The sequence below is a fragment of the Chiloscyllium punctatum genome, chromosome 20 (assembly GCF_047496795.1).
Source record: "Chiloscyllium punctatum isolate Juve2018m chromosome 20, sChiPun1.3, whole genome shotgun sequence".
NCBI lineage: Eukaryota > Metazoa > Chordata > Chondrichthyes > Orectolobiformes > Hemiscylliidae > Chiloscyllium > Chiloscyllium punctatum.
Genome location: NC_092758.1, coordinates 42,444,645 through 42,450,644, shown reverse-complemented (window position 1 = coordinate 42,450,644; position 6,000 = coordinate 42,444,645).

Sequence of the window (6,000 nt, the reverse complement as noted above, 5' to 3'; positions counted from 1 at the left end):
ACATGGCATGAAAGAAAATTTGACACCAGAGACAGATAAGTCATTGTCTTATTGAATAATGGTCAGAAACAAAAAAACTGCAAATGCTGAACTCTGAAGTAGACAAGCAGGAGGTTGGAAGAACACAGCAAGCCAGGCAGCATCAGTAATTGGAGACATCGACATTTCAGGTGTAACCCTTCTTCAGGACTTGAGGTGTGTGTAAGGGGAGCTGCAGATAAGGAAGGTTGTGGAGGCATGGTGATGAAGTGGGGATAGGTGAAGACAGGGAGAGGGTATGACCGTTGGTCAGTGGGAGGAATTATCCGATCAGTGGCAGTGAAAAGTGGAAGGGAGGGGGAGGGGCTGGGAAGGGAGTCAGGGGATGGAAAGGGAGGTTATTTGAAATTGGAGAGCTCAATGTTGAGTCCTCTGAACTGTAGGCTGCCCAGGTGGAAGATGAGATGTTGTTCCTCCAATTTGCAGTGTGGTTCATTGTGACAATGGAGGAGGCCAAGGATGGTCATGTCAGAAAGGGAGTGGGAAGCAGAATTAAAATGTGCAGTGACTGGGAGGTCTATTCAGTCCTTCGGGCCTAGCTAAGATGCTCGGCAAGCCATTAACCGCAAATTAGTGGAACGACACCTCATCTTCTGCCTGGGTAGCCTACAACGCGGAGGACTCAACATTGAGTGTCCCAAAATCATTCAGTAAAAAGCAAGTGCAATAACTCTTCTAAAAATACACAGCAAACTGAATTCACCTTCCTGCATTCACTTAGTGCATGTCCAGTATGTGACTTTGCCTGTCCTAGCACTCCTACACATTATTAACCTCTCCTATACCTGTCATAACATCATTGCTGCACAGTGACTGCAGCATGGCAAGTTGGAGACTGCTTTTACTGGAAAAGCTGACAACTTAAACTAGAATTAGACTTTATTGTCATGTGTACTCAAGCACAGGGTACAGTGAAAAGTGTACAAAGTTGCCATTCTCTGGCTCCATCTTCGGTACAAAGTTACCTAGATACAGGATCTCAAGTAGAAAAGTAAAGAAATAAAGTTAAAAGTTCAACATTATAGTCCTTCTTAAATGCTTAACCATTGGCCTGGATCCAGGCTCTTCCACCTGAACACTGAGACCATCACCAGCACAAAGTGGTTGGCCAGTGTCAAGTTCCTTTGCCATATGGCCGCCAGAGAATCATGTCACTATTCTTCAGTGCCATCTTGTCTCTACTGGCAATGTCGCTGCCATGAGTCTGCACTGGGCCGATCTTGACAAAACAGCTGCTGCTAAACCTGCCGGGTCCAGCACCATTCACTCGGCCCAAGCCGCCTCCCACCGTCACTGCCACCAGGAACAAACCTTCCCTCCAATGCACTGGACACCTTGATGCCACAGAAGGTAAGTAAGGTTAAAAGTTTAAAAAACATAGAAAGAAGAAAGAAAAAGTAAAAGTGGATGGAGCAGATAAGCTCCGGACTCAGGAACAAGGAGACAGTACTGCTAATCTGCCGCTGCTAGCTTGACTGGGAGACAGTCAAATGGCCAAATAACCTTACAGGATGCTGTCAAGACACTATGGGCTTTGAACACCTGGCTTTGGAAGACAGTTGTCTGTGCTGGCAAATGGGGAAGCATCGGCAAAAGTGTTGACAGAGTAGGAGGATGAATGCTGTCATTCTGTGAGAGGACAGCAGGTTGATGAATCACAGTGTCAGAGCAGTACCACAGCAATCCTAGCTAATAATCAGCTGGAGCATGGATTGCTGGACTTCACTGAAAGCTTGAATGCTCCTTTGGGCACTGGTATCATGATACTCAAAGGGGCATGTGGACTGTCATGATAGCAGTCTGACCCTGCATAGCACCAAGCTGGAATTACATAGCAATGAAAAGAGATCTAAACCAGTGTCTGAGTTTCATTACAGCTCTGTAGTATTGCTGCCTCGATAAAAGCTGAGACATTGGGCTGCAGATGCTGCATCACAGCTGGATCCTCAAGTGTTCTCATGGCCTTGACCATCTACATTGGAAAAGATGGTCCCCAAACTCTATGTAAAGCATGTGCCAAGTTGGTGCTGGATTCCTTTATGTTCTTCACAGTGATAATGGACTCTCAGACAATGAGCTAAGCCTTCTTGTGTACAAACCTATCAGCACTTTTCCGCATATTGCCCAGCTTAAGTTCTCACCTGAGTCCTCTGCCACAGAACTCCACCGTTACCCACCCTTTGGTACTTTTTGGAAATTTTGCGCTCCCTTCCTCTGCCCTTGGCTACAGTGTCAGGTGAAACAACATCTGCTCTTCCTGCATCTATTCTATCTTCTCATGTTGAGCTGGTGACTGTGGTCTTCAGATCAAGTAATTCTGCTTCTTCATCAAGGAATTTCTGTTGCCCTGCATGTTGAGGTACACTGACAGACCCAGCAAGTCTTGAGTATCTGAAAATAAAATTGCTGGAAGGGAGGTTAACTTGGGGGAATGAACGCAGTGTAAAGGAAAAGGTTCTTGGTCATGATATCTGCAGCTTACAGTTCATGTCGGATAGTAAGAAGAAGGTGAGGGTGGATTTTTCTCAGTGCAAAAGGCCAGAACATAAAATCATGTTGCACATTCTTGATGACAAGGGATACAATAGTCTCAGTAACTTCTAGCTTTGTAATCCAGAGCAGCATCTCCTCCAAAGGGCTCTGGAAATGTTGATGTATTTGTGTCTTGCTGATTCTTTGCTGCTCGTGTGCAACTTTGTGCTGTAACAGAGAGGTAGAAATATCAGTGAGTATTTCAATATTTTCGGGGATGTTCCTGCCTTACCTAAATTGTTGGAAGAGTGTGAAAACTGTCTGAGCTATGAGATTGATAGTATTTGTAAGGATGTGACATTGTGGCGAAGTCTCGAAATGTTTGGCATAAATCCTGACTGCTGATGCTGTTGGGTTGGTAGTGCATTGATTGGTGTGGGAAGTTGGTGGATATTTTCTTAATATTTGAACGTGTAGTCAATGATCATGGCTATACACGAGATCAATGCAGTTTTCCATCACTGCAGTCAGTTAATCAGAAAATGATCTTCTGTAGTCATTCCCTTCAAAGTATATTCTTTCAGGGACATGTGGTCCTCTCAAAATACAAACTGTCTCCTCTCCACCTGCTTCACTAAGGCCTCTAGCATTGCCTAAAGTACCTGGGTGTCCTATCTGTGGCACTTTGCTTTACTTATTTTTGTCTTCCTTTGATCAAAGATTACCTTAAATTGTTCCAGCTTGGCTGTGGCCTGAGTGCATATCCCCTTTAAAAGGGGCAGGTTCTTTAGAAAGAACAAGCTAACTATGTTTTGTATTAATTGCATATGGCGTGGGATTTTCACTGAGCACACAGTCAGGCAGCAGCTATTTTGTACTGGGCTGTGTATTAAAATCACGTTGATAACCAAGCAGAATGATGTATGTAGGATTGTTTCAGGCACAATCTCTTTGCTGGGAAACTGGCCAAATTAATTTTTTAACCTAGTACTCTAACCAAACCTTATCCAAGGTCTTGCAAGTCATTCAGTAGGTCAGGAGAAAAATACTCAATCGTGTTCCTTAATTTATAGTCAATTTTCCTGTAATACGCCCTGACATAGTATTCACTCTAGTTATCACCTCATTGCGTTGGTCATGAATATTTGGAGATTCAAAAGGAATAGAATATAAAATAGGGTAGCCTTTTATAAAACTACTCAAAGCACTGGTTAGCCACACCTAGAATACAGTTTTGTTCCCCTTATCTAAGGAAGAATATACTGACATTGGAGACAATCTGGTAAAGGTTCACAAAGTTATGACGAGAGGTTGAGAGAATTGGGCATGAATTCATTGGATTTTAGAAAAAATAAGAAGTGACTTGACAGGGTAAATGTGGATAGGTTGTTTCCACTTGTGGGAGATTTAGGTCCAAAGGGCATAATCTCAGTTCAGGTCACCCAAATAGTTCACAACTGAAAATAATTTTTTTTCTCTCTGACGGTAGTGAATCTGTGGAATTCTTTACCACAGAAGACTGTTGATGATGGTCAAATGTATTGTTTTTTGAGATAGACAGGTTTTTAATCAGTAAGAGAATCAAGTGTTATCGAGGAAAGGCAAGAAACTCGAGTTGAGGATTATCAGATCAGCTATGATCTTAATGAATGGTGAGGCAGAGTCCATGGGCCAAATGGTCTACTTCTCCTCCTATGTCTTATGATTTTATGCTCCTGACATACCCTCCTGCACTCTTCATTGAACCAGGATTGATCCCATGACTTGATAATAATGGTGGGAGCTATGAATATGCTGGGCCATGAAGCTGCAGCTTGTTTAAGCACAAATCTGCTGTTGCTGATGGCTCAGAGCATCTCATGGATGCCCAATCTTGAGTTGCTACTTCTGTTGCAAGTGTATCTCATTTAGCACAGTGACAGTGCCATACAGTGCGATGGAGGATATCTTCAATATCCTATTAATTTCCACAGGATGTATCTGTAGCAGTCAGATTGGTGAGGTTGAGGTTAAGTATGTTTTTTCCTCTTGGTGGTTCCATCATCACTTGCCAAAGACCAAGTCTGGCATCAATGTCTTTTAGGACTTGACCATCTCAGTCAGTAGTGATGCTGTTAAGTCAGGATTTGTGATTCAAATCTCCTACCCATTCTGCGCCCTTACTACCTTCACTGCTTTCTCCATGTAGTGTTCAACATGGAGAAATATTAATTAAGCCGCTGGGAGAAGTGATAGGTAGTTTCCTTGCCCAGATTCAACCAGATGCCATGAGACTTCAAGGAGTGTGGAGTCAATTTTGAGGACTTCCGAGAGAATTTCTCCAAACTGTAAACACTGTGCCCACCACCTCTACTGAATCTGTCCAGGAATGATTGTAGTGTCATATCCAGGGATGATGGTAACGTCCAGATCAATGTGTTTAAGGTATGATTCTGAGAATATAAATATGACAGGCTTTTACTTGATTTGGTCTGTGAAGCATCTTTTCCCCTTTTACCACTCGCCCCCCAGATGTTAGTAAGGAGGACTCTGCAGGGTTCAGAGGGATGGGTTTACTGCCACTGTTTCCCATGTCTAGGTTGCTGGCAGATATACATCTAGATTCATTCCTTTGAGACATTTTAGCAACTGACTACCTTGCCAGGCCATTTCAGAGGGAATTTATAAGTCAACCACATTGCTGCGCTCTGGAGTCACATATATGCTTGATCCTGTAGGAGATGGCAAATTTCTTTCCCTAAAGGACATTAGTGAATAAGTGTTTTTTGTTAAACGACATTCAACAGCGGTCATCAATAGACTTTTATTTCCAGATTTTTAACAACATTCAAATTCCACCATGTCTTAATGGTGAAATTCAAATCCAGGTTCCCAGAACAGTTACTGAGTCTCTGGGTTGATAGTCCAGTGACACTCCAATACACCATCACTTCCTTGTGACCACTATACCGCTATGAGCCTTGGTCAAGATAATGCAGCATTGTGGAAATGACATTCGACATGGTCGTGCCAACAACATTCAGCAGCTGAAAAGGACTTAAATCAATAGTTATGGCTGTAACGCAATATCACCATTTTCACAATGGGGAGTGATTGTTTGTGTTGTATAACTGAGCACATTCTTGATTCTGCCAAAGCTGGCAGAGGAAATGAATGGTATTTTCACTGCAGCATTCAATTTTTGGTACAGTGTCCTTCTTGCAATTGTCCCATTTGCCATCATGACTCCAGGCCCTCCCCCTTGCCAGTTAAGAAGCGAGTTCTTTCTCAGCTCTGCAGTCGTTACTGTTTGTTGCAGCTCTTCAACTCCTTAGTTGGGAAAAGAATAGAATTCATGGACATATACAAACTAAGAGTGATATTAAGCCCCTTGAGCCTAATTTGATGAAATAATGTCTGATCTGATTGGAGCCTCTACTTTCTAGTTCACCTCGATACCCTTTGACTCCTTTGCCAATCAAGGATCTATCGAACACAGCCTTTAAATAG